Source organism: Agelaius tricolor, unplaced genomic scaffold, assembly GCF_023055355.1.
Source record: "Agelaius tricolor isolate 1412-34295 unplaced genomic scaffold, bAgeTri1.0.p SCAF_2, whole genome shotgun sequence".
In the NCBI taxonomy this organism is placed as follows: Eukaryota; Metazoa; Chordata; class Aves; order Passeriformes; family Icteridae; genus Agelaius; species Agelaius tricolor.
The window spans coordinates 90,665,795-90,681,198 of NW_027269262.1; the positions used below are offsets into that span (position 1 = coordinate 90,665,795).

The 15,404-nt window shown below is 39.5% G+C and overlaps 1 protein-coding gene across 2 annotated transcripts in view; it reads right to left on the bottom strand.

Moving 5' to 3' along the window:
* Positions 1-15,404, bottom strand: part of FAM135B (family with sequence similarity 135 member B) — a 201,200-nt gene that overhangs the window by 139,019 nt on the left and 46,777 nt on the right. The window lies entirely within an intron of this gene.

Sequence of the window (15,404 nt, forward strand, 5' to 3'; positions counted from 1 at the left end):
GCTTATTGAATCACAGAATAATTCAGGTTGGAAGGGACTTCAGGAGGTCATGCCTCACTCAAGGAAGTAAGTTTCCAAACCAGCTCTATTTAATACACAAGTGTAAATCCTTAACATTTCCCTAATTATAGCAGAGGCAATCCAAGGACTTTTACAGCTTTTGGACAGATTTTCAATTATTTTTTGCCCTTCCTTCCTTCCCCTCATCTCCCCCCCCTGCAAATGTACTTCTGGCAATCTGCCAAGCAGCCTGGAAATTTTCTGTAGGATCAATAAGAGGATAAAGATTAAATTTTTTTCATTAACACATTCAGAAGCAACATTTTAGTTGTTGTTTGACAGCAGCCAAGTGCAGTCTCTGAGGAAGACCCATGTCAGGGCTTTTAACAATTCCCCTTTCTGAGACATATGAGACATACAGGGCATTAAAGGGATATGTAGCTCAGATGCAAAATGAAAAATTTCTCCAGAGGTGGTAATCAATACTTTTCATGGCACTCATAGATTTGACCGTGTCCTTTAATGAAGCAGGAGTGAAGAGGATTTTGATACATGAAGTCCTCATATAAGCATGAGGCTTTAGATTTCTCAAGGCTTGCTCCTGATTAGTAATTTTCCAACTGACTGGCTTATTACACTGATTATTTTAAACTAAGTTTTTTTCTGGCTATCCTTTCAAGCACTACAGTTTTTCAAAAAGATCTCATTCCATAGCTAAAAGGTTATTAATTTTTCATTCACCATCCTCAGACTTTGGAATGACAATAATGCGATGTAAAATATATGTAATATATGTCTATAACTGTGAGAAAGAAAAAGGCAATTGCTAAGCTACACGTCTGATATGACTCTGAGGTAAGGAACTCTAGCTTGAGTCAGGCCATGATTTGGGTGTGCTGAAGTATATTCAAACTCTAGTACTTGCCAGAGAATCACAGAATAAACTAGGTTGGAAAAGACCCTTGAGATCACCAAGTCCAACCCATGACCTAGCACCACCTTATCAACCAGAGCAAGGCCCTGAATGCACATCCAGCCTCTGCTCAAACATCTCCAGGGACAGTGACTCCATCACCTCCTTGGGCAGCCCATTACAATGCTCAATCACTCCTTCTTCCTAAAATCCAGCCTAAACCTCCCCTGGTGCAGCTTAAGGCTGTGTCCCCTTGTCCTGCTGCTGCTGCCTGGGAGAAGAGACTGAGCCCACCTGCGGCACCCTCCTGTAGGGAACTGTGGAGTGATGAGGTCTCACCTCAGCCTCCTCTTCTCCAGGCTAAATGTTGGAACCCAGGACATTCCTCTGGCTGCCCTGGAGGGCTCGAGACCCTGGCAGGGGCTCAGAGGCCTTGGCACAGAGTTAAAGACACCTGTGCCTTTGATTTTAACTCAGAAACAGTTACCAACTTTGTGTGAGGAGTTCCAAGCCACAAGGGTTTGACTAGAATGTTAGTGAATTTATCACAGGGTGAAAATGTAGAATTTTAGGGTTTTTAGAATGGGTGTTCAGGAGGCAGGATGGAGGAATCTGGGCATATCCTGTCTTTCTCCTTCTTCTTCTTGTCCTCCATCTTCTGCTGTGATGGTGGCACTTTTGGATTGGTTTAGAGTAGAGACAAACTGTCTAACATAGGTGATAGGTATTGGAAAATTATTGTAAATCAAGTACATGTAGGTTTTAGTATAAAAAGATAACACTGCCCTGAGGGCAGTCGGTGTGCCTCAACCCAACCTGCCAGACAAACCTCAGCAGGTCAGAAAGACAATGTATTAGATAGGAAAAAATAAACAACCTTGGAAAGCAGAACTGATCCATCTCGGCCTCTTCTTTGGTCTCAGGGCTGGGAAAAAGAGATTTTCTGACACCTCAGGGTCATCTGGACACCAGAGACCTCTACAGCTAAACACCCCCAGCTCCCTCAGATGCTCCTTATAGGATTTGTGTTCCAGACCCTTCACCAGCCTTGCTGCCCTTCTCTGGAGCTGCTCCAGCACCTCAACATCCTTCTTAAACAGAGGGGTCCAGAACTGGACACAGCACTCCAGCTAGTGTCTAATCAGTGCTGAGTACAGGGGAAGAAAAGTAATACTTTTTGTTTCCTTTGTCTCCCATTTCAACAGGAATGAAACTCATATTTTGTTCTTTTGCTTTTTGGCACAGATTAAGAAGGTGTACACAGTTTGTAAGTGATGGATATGACATATCCACCAGGTTATGTGTGAGTGCCCATGTGTGATAGTCCTGTCTAACTCAAAAAGCAGACTGTGTGGGAAGTAGTAGGAAACCATGCAAACCACAAAGCAATACCCTGACAAGGTATTTAGTCTTGAGGAGAGTGCTAATTAAAAGAATTGCCTCTGGCAATATATCTGCATGTTGGGCTGAGGCATATTTCCCTAGACCAAAAGCTCAGGATCAAAGGAAACTCCATGCTTTTGAAGACACCAGTGTAAAGAGGAGATGTGTGAATGGATGGCCAGCCAGTTCAGCCAAGTACCAATATTGGCAACTACAGAAATGGTGATGTGAAGTTATGATTAACTAAGGCATAGGAAAAATTTAATAGATGGAAATATGCACATAGGTCTTCTCTATATTTGCACTGTATTTTTCAAGATTTACACCTCTTCAAAACAAATACAGAAGTTATCCCAATACCAAAAAGCAACAAGCAAACATCCCTCAGTGATCACCAGAATTAAAGTGTAAGCACCTGCTACACCAGTTAGAATTTCCATCCACCCCAGCAGCACAACAGAAAATCAGATCCAGATCCAGACCCAGATCTACACCCCCAGCACTAGAGCCTGGGACTTTGGGGAGCATCTCACAAGTACCAAAAAGGGCCCCTGGTGCACCTTATTTTCAGGCACTTAGCAAGGTTCAAAGAGTCCTGCTAAGACACATGGGTATAATTCTTCGATTCAAGAAGCTAGGAAATCTGACAAAATAGCTGCAGGGACCACTGGATCAAGAAAATATTAAGTAATTAAAATGATGCACTAATTTTTAACTTTTGTACCAGGTGCCTGCTTAAAGGAACCTTATCATAACCCTCCAAAATGCAGAGCTCATGAAGGACCTCTGATCAACCCTTGTGTGGGACAACCTTGAGTTATAAATAGAGCAATAGCTGCCAAAAATAATACTGAAGGTTGCCATGACATCACTATTGTAAAGACAATAGGGAATGCTGCCAGTATTGAAGTATCATCAGTTATCTAATAAGCAGTTTAAAGAAAAATATAGAGGTCATATTTGGGAAGGCTTTAGTATATTTGGATTTCTGAAATGTCTGCTTCTATACCAAGCTCCTTGTATTTTTCAGAAGAGACCTTATGACAACATTAATAAATATTAATGCAAAGCTAATAAAGTAACATGGGAAGTGTTTTGGCCATCTGCTCCTGTGAAAGCAGTGCCATGGTCACCCCAAAGCACTGGATGGCTTCAGATGGCACTGCCACTGTCACTGGCTGTGCTGTGCTGTCCTACATGCACCAGTGGCACAAGTCAGGTCACCAGTTTGACAATTTGTCCTTCCAGCTGGGGTTGGTGTCCTAGCAAGGGACAGGAAATTTCAATTGTCACTTCACTTAGAGCAAGGACAAATCAACTGAAAATCAGGATCCTTTATACAAATAAAGCCTATGAAAATCTATATGTTTAAAGACTGGAGACTGTCTCATTTGCATTTTTAAAGGAAGGCTGGATTTTATTCCCCACATCCCCATTGCAGTCAGTGGAAATACCTTTTGCACTGGACACTGTTCAAGAAATGATATTGGCTAAATGCAACAATTTTAATTTACAGTATTTGTACTTAATGGCATTTTAGGGATCCAGTCACCTGACCAAGCCTCTGCCAGGAAGAGATTAGTTGATTATGTACCACAGACACCACTGTTAAAGACCTTGGAGATAAAAAATGAATCTGACAATTCCCCACTGGAACAGCAATCACTGACAGCCCAAACAAAGGGAGCTAGGGAAGGTGAGATGGGGAAAGAGCACATTGGATAGAAGGACAGGACACTACATAATCTGACAGTTTACAGACCTTCTAGCCTTTGCACAATTACATCCAAGCAAAAAAAAACCAAAAAAAACACAACATATTTTTTAAGTATAAATGACTTCTTTCTTTCTTTCTTTCTTTCTTTCTTTCTTTCTTTCTTTCTTTCTTTCTTTCTTTCTTTCTTTTTCGTGTTTTTACCATTCTTAAGCATCTCTATTACAGAAACAGGTTTAATACAAAAGGGAAAAAAAAAGAAAAAAAAAGGAAAAATACACCAAGGACAAAAGAAAAGAATGAAACACCATGTGACCATGGGCAATGACTCATGAACCTAGAAGCATTCATTTAGGAGAGTACAGCTACCTTTCAAGAAACACAGCCCATACTATCTGAAGGATATCACCACTGTCCTTACTGGTTTGAAAACATCTTTTATTTTATTGTGATTTTTTTGCAGAAGCTGGAATTTTTTAAAGCTAGGCATTTATATCCTTTTTTTAAAATTTATCAGGAATTCTTTGATTAAGTGAATGAAGTCACAGTTACATGACTTTATTCTCCTCTCCACTAATGCCTTCACCCACTGTATTTTAAGTAAGAAGAGGAACACAATACAAGGAGGACAGTAAACACACATATGCTCTGAGATGAGAGGATTAGAAGATGCAAACTCATTAGACCAAATCTCTTTTTCATTGTTGTTTTCCTTTGTAATTGCTCACTTTCCTGCAGCTGAACTGGATCCCAGTCCTTAGGACAGCGACTCCATCTCAACAGGCTTGCCTGAGCATACATTAATTTCCTGAGACAAAGCAGTCACAAATGTCATTAAGTCCTTTCACTACAATGCTGTCATTAGCTGTTCTCCACTTTACAGAACCTGTCAGCTTTTCCTGCCAGCACATCAGCAAAATGAGAGAGGTGAGGTCTTCACCTTCAAGGTGATGTCAAAAGTTAACACCTCATTTTGTTAAAATAAATCAAGCCAGTATTTCTCTTCTAAGATTTTGGGTGGCAGTAAGACATTTCCTTTACACTTTAAAAGAAGCCAATCTAAGTATACCACTAAAGATACAAAAAGTGACAAGGCTTTTCAATGCCATCAGTAGCCAAATCTACCACTTGATCACCAGCCCATTTGTATTTTAGCTCTCTTCCTAAATGTCCTGATGTGTCATAGACTCATTGAGCTATAAATAGCTCACCCATATGTTCCAAATCCAGATCCACCAGAGCTACTTCAGTTCTAGCAGCCTGGTCCACCTGCCCATTGTTGTCATGTTGTTCTTCAGTGTCACAAGTGCAAGGGACATGAGCATGTGCTCTCTGGCTAGTCCATGACCATACCCATATTTCCCAGGCACTCAGGATTTCCAGTCTGAGCCTGTTGCTTTATCAGTGAAACCATTTTCTGCATGTAGCATCAGTTGCATGGTGCCTGGAGGGGACCCCCCCTTTGAATGTCCAGCTGACCCCAGAAACCTAAATGATTCTATGATTTTATCATGTAAAACTCACCCCAAAGACTTGTTAGTCTTGTTGAACTTTTGAGTCAATGCATATTTGTGATTTTCTGTTATCATGTGTATTATAATTAAGACTTCAGTCTCAAGTCTTCCCTGGAAATCAAGTTATTTTCCACCATGAGAAACCTTCTAATGCTCTCTTAGTCATGGAAATGTCAGGGATTCCTTTGTAAGGTCTCCAATCTTTACAACCACCTAACATTACCCAGCATAATTTACAGACTGAGATAGCATCACAGATAATCCCTTGCAGCTCTTTTGATAAGGTTTTTAGGTTTCCAGTCTCCTATAATCCTTTGCATTTTTTCTCCAGTATTGAAACCAAAGTAAAGATCTGTGATACAGGTACAAGGCACAAAACAAATACAAGGCATATAATCTTGCTCAGTCACATCAGTGAAACATGCTTTTTATCCAGTGCATAAACATTTAGCTGGGTTTAAAATTATAAAGATTAATTTATTTTTTATGATCTAAAGAGCTAACTCAGTTTGGATGCAAGCCCTGAGAATAATCTTCCAATATTACAAAAAAAGAGTTTGCTGTTTAATATTCTCAATAAAATCAATATTCAAAATTTTGTCAGATGCATTAGACATATGTTCACAGAGTGCAACACCATGAGTCACTTTTCCCAAGGTTCATTGATTGCTACCACTGAAATGTAATGAGTTAGAGAAACAAATATTAAAAGAGCCTTTAAAAAATTACTCATAGCCCAAAGAGTATTCAGAGTGGATCACATAAGAAAGTAGCTGTGTTATTTTATGGGGGTGTTTCTACATTTACAAACTCCACTGAGATTTGTCTTTTACCATTACAACTGGAATTCACAAAGTACCAGCAGTATAATTTCGCTGGGGGTAGATGCCCATTCAACCTCCAGCAACAAAATTAGTGTTAAGATAAAAACCACTTGAACCCCACAGCTGAGAACTTCCACACTAGATCAATAGCTTCAAATATATGGACCACATGGGGTAGAAACAAACATTAACTACAGGATCCAAAGAAAATCACTCAGGAAAACAAGTCAACAACTTACTTCAATTCCTTTCACATTCTGTTTGTGAGGCCAATCTACACTGGAGATTTTGTACAGGTCACCAGGTCCAAGAAGGCTGAGAAGTAAGTCTAGATTATACCTTCCATAAACTGGTCATTTCAAGGGTATTTAGGTAGAGGAATAAGTCTACTAAGAGAAAAATCCAAAACCACCAGCTTGTTCCAGAGGATTTTAAGGCAGAACTGAAGAGGGACCGAATAAATGTCAGGTGCCAGTAGGCTGCTCTTGTGAGATATAAAGCCTTTGAGCTATTACACAGGATTAAATGTGAACACAGCTGTGCAAATTTAGGTCAGAGCATTCCCAAAAAAAACAAAAAAAGAATGAAGAGCAGCCTCGATTTGTCCTCTGTTAGCACATGCCTGTCAGGACACCAGTGCTGAGTTCAGCTCAGCAAAAAACACTAACTGCTTACACCACTTAATAATAACCTGCTGTTGGTGTTGTGCAAAAAATGAAGCAGCAGGGGAAAGTCAGACAGAAGTGGAGGAAGAGAAAAACAGAAGGAAAAAGGAGATAATACAAACTTTCCCCTGGACTACCTTCCCACTGCTACATAATCCTCTCTTCTTCACGCCTTCCCTACGTGTTAATTCTCTGACTTATTTTCCTTCTTTATGGCCTTCAAAAGAAAAAGATGTCTTAAAATTTTATGCACAACTGAGAGCTTAAATTCAGACTCCTCAGAACACCATCATCTTCAATCTTCAGCAGTTTTTGTGTCTTATTCCCACTGTTCACCTCAGTCTTTTTTTTTTCTGATCTTCCTGTTGTCAGTCTTAGAAAGACAAAATGCATCAAAAGGCAGTAAGTTATTTGAAGCCTATTTAGGATACTCAGACAGAATTATCCATCATTCTCACATTTGACTGAGCTCTTCTTCCCAGTAAAGGGAGATATATTCTTCTCAGTCTGGGCTTTTTTGTTGGTTTCATACAGGAAATTAGGGCTCTTTACGGCTCTTTACTGATCTTTTTTTTTTTCTCATGTACTTACAGAAGAGCCCCACAATTTATTTTTATAATTATTTATTTTAAAGTTCTACTCCAGTTCATACCTGACTGAAGTCAAAACTGCTTGGACATAGGTCTATATGAAGTCTTTGGGAGTTTGTCAGAATATTTGGCCACATTCAAAACTTTGGCAAAGCTAAAGGTCAATTCTGTATGTCTTCTGAATTCTGATTGTTACAGCAACTTGATCAAGATCCTCCTTGTAAAAAGTCCTGTAACAGGTTCTCTAGAGCTGCAAAGGGGAGGTAAGAAGAGGAGTGAGATGCATCCTCTTGCAAGAGACACGGGGCAGCCTGATGCATGAGTAAAGGAGCTCTCTGCTTTGGAGCACAAACTGTTATGTTAATAGAGACATCACTAAAGAATCCAGGTAGGAAACAGAGGGGCTTGAACATCAGCCTGATGCTACAAACTAGTCACAGCTAATAAACTAGTGACAGCTATGACAGGGAAAGCCTACTGAGTTATATGTTTTCTTGGCACTGTTTTGACTGCATTTCCATTTCTGGTCATGAAAAATTTTATGGCACTGTCTAACTGTGCTGTAAACTCAACTGTCCTTGTCAGACTTTTAATGCTTATTTTGCATTTTGCATGATCAAATTCACTGCAGAGTTTCTTGGACAAGGTATAGTCTCCTTCAGATGTTCTGAAGATGTTCTAAGTGAGCACATAGTCCACATTAACTGCATTGATTATCCTTGTTTGTGAAAAATTTAAAGCACAGACACTTGCCCGTGAGATTTGTCTCACTAACTATAAATGTCTTCATATGTATGAGGTGTTTTTAGCCTCACTGTAGTGAGTGGGGACATAGAAAATGCCTTCAACAGGATTCATGTCACCATTGCTGGCTTCCAAGCGAGCTGAAAACAACTTTCCTAGGTGCAGACATATGAGCCATGTCCACATCTAGTTAGATGAATGTCAGTCATAATCAAATTCCACACATAAACAAGATTTTGAATGTGTGAGCAGAATCACTCATGGAAAGGGTGAGAGAGGTAATATGTATGCATCTCTATATATACATTTGTACCTTACATTGGACTTGATGATCTTGGAGGTCTTTTCTAACCTTAATGATTCTATAATTCTTATATGTGCTTAAAAAGGAAAAAGAAAAAAGAAAAAAAAAAAGCAAATCCTCAAAACTTGATGATACAATATGTTTTCCTTTCTTTGCCTGAAAACGTTTTGCCTTCTATTGTACATGTAGACATCCAGCTGGAATTAAAAGTCAGATTATCACTGGATGGAAAGGTGCTCAGCACTCAGGAGATAGGAAATGTCAAAGATAAGGCTGGCCATGGAGTCTCCATTATCTCCTTACTTAATGCACATGGATCAGGTTATGATCAGGCAATGATCAAAACCACTTCTGTCTCTTGCAGTGTTCAGGACATACAAGGTCTGGGAATTAATCTGGATACTACAGGTGACATTTTTTGGCTTTTCAGACTTCAAAAGACATAAGGGAGATAGAATATTGTAAAAAAGAGACGACTCTGCTGATCCAAGAAAATCTGTGCATATTTCACAAGTCAGGTTCTCTGTTGTCTTGTTCCCTTGAAATAAGTTTTGAGCAAGTTAAAGGCTCCTAATGCAGCCTGTTATATTCAATAAAATTATCTGAAGTTGCTAGAAATTAAACACTGTCAGCAGATGTTATATTTCATGTGGAGTCAGTGGAGCTATTGATGTTTGTAAGGAGCGATTGAACTGTTTGCAGTGCTGGACCAAAAGAGAACAGCACAACAAGAGCTGTTGTACCCTCACACACTGAAGAAGAGCAGAATTCAGAGCCCTGGAAATCTGACAAGCAGTTGTGGTTCAATTACCATCACCAGAAATGCTTAAAGGCTGGGGCAGGGTGGGAAAATGTCCCTGGGAGTGTTCAAGGCCAGGCTGGATGGGGCTTGGAGCAACCTGGTCTTAGGGGAAAGTGTCCCTGCCCATGGCACAGGGGTGGGAGTAGATGATCTTTAAGGTCCCTTCCAATGCAAGTCATTCTATGATTCTAAAAGGATAAGGATGTTGGTGAGAAAATTTTGACAGAGAGAGGTGGTCAGAGCAGCATCAGCAGAACCAGAGTCTTGGTATTACTGGAAAAGGGAATATTTGCAATACTGAAATTAATACAATATGGATTTACTTTCAGGCTCACAAAAAAAAAGAAAAACATTAAAAACGACTTTTCATCACTGTCCTCAGTTATAAAATATTTAAAAAATTGCACACAAACTTTGAGGCAGATATTTATTACAAGGGCCATTGAGTACAATAGTAAGTAAAGAAGCTGCAAACCATTTTCCATCATAACAGCTCTTTGGATAGGCAGTAACTATTGAACTGGGATGCAATTAAGGGAGGAACAGGTGCTGTTTTAGAGCAGTGTGGTTTAAGTACAGGCAATAAAATATGCAGAGCCTTAATCAGAATTTTGACTAGTTTTAAGTGCTTGGGGCCGTGTTGATATAAATAACTGCATCAGGTTCTCCTAAAGAGCAAGAGCTAAATTAAGTGGTTTACAAACAGAAGAAAAGGCTGATTTATTGGTCATGGCACTGCTTGATCTGTGACAAAAATAGAAAGGGCCAACTGTGCCACTGATAGATATAAAGCCAACACAACAGGGCCTGAGGTACAGCTGCTGAATTCAGCAAGGCCAGCAGAGTCTATCAAAACAACAGGAAATAAATTTCTCTCTCAAATTCAGCCCAGCATCTTGGCAAGCTCCTCCAGAAGGTTTTCTGCAGCAAGTTTGCCTCACAGAAGTGCTGCATTCTTTTCTGAAGGCCACGACTCTCATTCCAGCTGCAGAACAGCTGTCCCTCAAGCTGTGCCTGTCTTGCCAAAAGGATGCTGCTCAGTCACCTCAGGGAGCTGAGGTCCCCTCTCAAATGAGCAAAGGCTGGCAGGAGTCGTGGTGAGCTTTTGAGGTCCAGCTGGACATGGAGATGAATTTCCTTTTAGAGTACTGGGGCCACTGGCAACCCATTAATTGTTGAAAATTCCTGATTCTCCACAGCACCTAAGTGCTAGCTTTGGTGTTGTCTTTAACAAGGGTACTTGAGCTGTAAAACAATCATCCTCTGAAGAGGAAAGTGAGATTTTAACAAAGCAGAGATACCCAGCTCGGGGCTTTTTCCCTGAAATACTTTTTGTGTGTGCCCAAGAACCTCCAGCTAAGTAAACTTGGGCAGCACAGACAGGGAATTTTCTAGAAAGGCACTGAGGCACCAGTACCACCATCCTGCCATGTCACCTCCATGTCCCCTGCAGTTCTGCTTTCCTGGCAGTGGCTGTGAACACTCTGGATGTCCATGGCACACAGAGGGTGCACATAAACCAGCAATGAACTGCAGTTTTCTGATGTAGCTGGTAGAAGAAATTTCATGTGGACATTCATACAAGAAAACCCACCAGGCACAGAAATCTGGAGACTTTGTGAGGACAAGGCTGGACTGGTACCACACCTGCGTAACATTAAAGTGAAATTCTTCCTCTTAGATCCACTCCAGCTTCCTCCCTAATTTTGTTGTCAGACTGTTATTCCTGACAAACAAAATAAAGAAGGGCTAACTCTATCACCTGTTGTATTGTTTTTTGGGTTTTTATAACATCCTTTGCCAAAGCTCTATGCTCACATGGACATTCTATGCCTTATTGAAGAAATACTTAGAAAAACTAAGGGACATTAAATTTTTATTTTTGGTCACTGTCACATAGCAGTACTGAGTGTGGTTTTGGTACAATATAGCAGTGATGATAACTTTTACTAGTTTGTACAATTTAAAATTAGTGATCTTGGAGCTTATTTAATTCCTTTTTGGTTTAGATAATGAAGACACACAATTTCAATCAGCAGCCAGAATCAGACTGTGAACACACCAAATACTTCAATTTCGTAAAAATTTCAACACTTACCATATAAATATTTATATTCAAATAAACATAACATGAGAAAAGATTCTAGGAAGCCATCAAATGAAAATTCTTCCCAAGGCAAAATATTGCAAATTTGAAAGTTGTGGAGTAATTCTCCCAGTTACTTGCCTTTCCCACACTAAAATCCTGCTTTGTCATTTCAGGAATGAAGAAAGTTTTTCAGCACACATTCTCATGTCTTTAGAACATTAGATAGATTACATAGATTAGGCATCCAGATATTTTAATAAAGTTTCAGAAAAAATCAGATGGAAAGATATACAACTCTGCAGGGGGAAAATGAAATTAAACTGTTCTCTGCTAGACCTTTCTATATTATCTCAGCAAAATGCAGTAACAAACCCAGCACCATGACAAATTTGCAGCCAGCAAAGGTGTCATTTTGTTAATCTTGCTCCCATTTTGCTAATACACTGCACATCCAGGAACAAGAATACCTCTAGGAAAATATGTATCACACCAATATCTCATACAGCACTAATTACACAATCTCACACCAAGCTGCTGAGCTAAAAACCAAAGCAAAACAGTTCCTGGTGCTCCTGGCCAGGAATTCTCTAAGAACAAGACACCAGAAACAGAGAGGTTGTCCATGAGCAGAGGAAATTTCATCACTAAAGCTGGATCTGGGACAGCATTTTGGATGGAGGTTATTCATAGAAGGAATCTTATGCAAACAAGGCTGAGATGCAGCCCAAATTTTCAGTTTTATGCCAAACGATACTGTTCAGATTTCTATTGGCACATGGGAATTTACCAGATTATTTGCTTCTTTCCAGTTTAAAATAAAATGTAATTTTGAAAATTTTTGACAGCATTTCCTAATTAACTGAATTATCTATAGAGGACTAGCCTCCAAATCCTGGCATTGTTAATTTTTTGAGCTCCTTGTATTTACATACCTCACAGGGAACATCCATGATCTCTTAGGAATGAAGACTCAGCTTGTGAGAGGCACTAATTAACTAACAAATGTCAGGCTCAGATCAATCATCTATATTAAAACAAGCAGAGGATTTTTCCTCCCTCTCCAAACAAGACAGGTGTGAACTTGAAGTCAAGTGAATGTAGCTAACCAGAAAGCTGTAACAAAAACCAGGTACATCAACATCTAAATAAAATTCCCTGACATGTGAATACCCCTGTTCAGAAAATGTTTATTTAGTACAAATAATAGCAAAAATCTGCTCTGTTCCTGTGGGATTTTCATAGCCTGGTTCTTGGCAACAGATTAATCATTCCTGGTGTCCCACAATCAAATTCTTAACCCTCATTGGTTTTGGGTTTTGTATTAGAAATACAGAGAACATCAGAGCACTCACAGAGCACTCAGTGCTTCACAAACCCCAGCAAATATCTCAGATTTCCTATGGCCTCATTTTACCTCTGCTGCAGAAGGTCTAGCCAATTTTAAAATTCCATATGACTTTTGTTAGAGGCATAATTTTATTTCCAGAACTCACAGTAGAAGTGATGATGGGCCTGCAGAGCTGAAATGAGCTGAAACCACCTTCATGTGTGTATCTCACTTTGAATTTCAGACACCAGCTTGCTGTGCAAGCAAACATTTCAGTTTTGATCTGAAAATCAACAAAACACAAAGAACAGAGGGCCTCCTGGGTCTTCTTATTGCCTTTTTTAATGCAGTGGCATTTTATCTCTCATTTTACCCCCAGAGAATGCTTACATAGAAAGTATCTATGTAAGATACTTTGGGCAAAGGGTAATTTAGGACACATTGCAGACTCAAAAGCCAGAGTGTCAAAGTATTACTATTTTCACCAGACATGAAATTATTAAAGCTCTATTTTCAACGGCAATTAAACAGCTAGAGAGAAATTCCAAAGCCTAAACATAGATCTCTGGTGTCATTTTATACCCCCTAAGATATAAATAAAGACAATTATTCCCAACTGTCAGTTTACCCACAATGTGGGTGAGTCCTGCTTTCTTTGGAAGCAGCAGCTCAATATCATATGAGGCGTCTTAAAGCCTCTCAAATGGCAACACACATTTATGATTAGGAGCTGAGTGTTTTCTCTAAAGTCTGCAAACAAATAAAACCTAGAAAGTGGCTGAACCCAGCCTGAAATAGCCACCCCAGTGAACTAATTCAGCCTCTACTGACTGCATCTCTTTTAGAAGTAATGGAACGCTTGGATGGATACACAGAGTGCCTTCACAACAGAATGGAGGTGCCTCAATGTGGGAATCCATCCCATCCTCAAACTGAAACCTATCTCACCTCTTTTAGGTACCTACACATGGCCTACTTGTCCACAAAAGGGGAAAAAAAAACCCAAAAAAAGTAGTAGATTCCCCATTTCTCTCCATCCATCTCACACTGAAATGGGTCACACCACTTGTTCCCACAGATTATCAGGAGAATCTCAGTGCTTATCCCTGATGTGGCTTCTCAAGGAGAGAAGAGAATCCCACATCTGTAAATGGGTACTGATCAAGATGTAGGTACCTGCCTCTCAGACATACCACCAGACATCCACACATATCTTCAGCCACTTACCATTCATTTGGAACTCTAAATTTTAAATTCCTAGATTTCACTGCTGTCCAAAACACAACTGAAAGGCAATCCCCTTAAAGTACTCGGAATTTCAAATTATATACTCATAAGACAAAAGATTATTGCTAGGAACCTAAATGCAACTGTGGCCTGCAGATGTTATATCTCAAACAGAAAAATAAATAATAAGATTTAAAATTTGATTCAAGACTTTTATGTAGGGATGTCATGTATGGACATCACACTAATAACTCTTGGACGTTTAAATAAAATTTTTATTGTATTTTAAATAAAATTTTTATTGTATTTATGTTTGCCTAATTTCTAAGGGCTTAATGGAATAGAAAGGTAAGAATAAATACTATCACAAAACATCCCAGATGCAACAGGAATTATGCTATTAAACTAAGTCCTGTCCACTCACAGGTAGAAGTTCCTTTTACCTAAGTCCCAACTGAATTTTTTGCTTATAATTTTCCAATGCCACATAGTCTGTTTCAGACCAATTTCCAGTTTTGATGCTATAAAATATCTGTTTTCCTCAGCTGATAGAAAGTAATCAGATATATGTACACTGAAGAGCACTTTGGTGCTCCTCTGGGTTTAAGAAATGTGAATTATTGTTGGAGTAAAGTAGCAAAGCAGCAAGTCACTTCTTCCCCAGGAGTGATGGTCTGTCATCCTGGGCAAGAAAATATAGAGGGTTATTTTCTCCTACTCATGTTATCATCACCAACATCAGTTTTTAGTGCCTCACACAAGATCCCTTTCTTATAAAAAAAAAAAGATTAAAAATCTGAGAAAAATGGTGTGATATGAAGGGGAAAGCCTCAACACATCTTTGGAGTTTTAATCACAATCCTGAACTTGATATATTGAAGAAACATTCATCCTGGATTTCTGGTTTCATCCTCCTATTAGCAGCCAGACATCCATGAAATGTAATTCTCACACAGTGCTGAGAATGAGGAAAACAGACTGTACACACAACTGTGGCAGGCACATGATTCCATTGGGCCATAAATAGCAAGTAGTGAAATGTTCTGTTCTCCTGCATTTGAACAAATATCACTATGAGGCAGATGAAGACAGGAGACCCAAGTATTTACATTTGTGTCATGAGGAAAACGCAGTCGTGTTTCCACCCTGACTGCAGAGACAGATGATGGCAGAGCAACTCCTCAGTGTTTCATGGTTTATAACAGCTGAGCACCACACAGCCTGCTAGGCAAAAAAATAAAATTGGGCCAGGATTGACATTTTACCTGGTCTAGAATCTCACTCTGATCCTGCAAGGGAGGGTCAGCA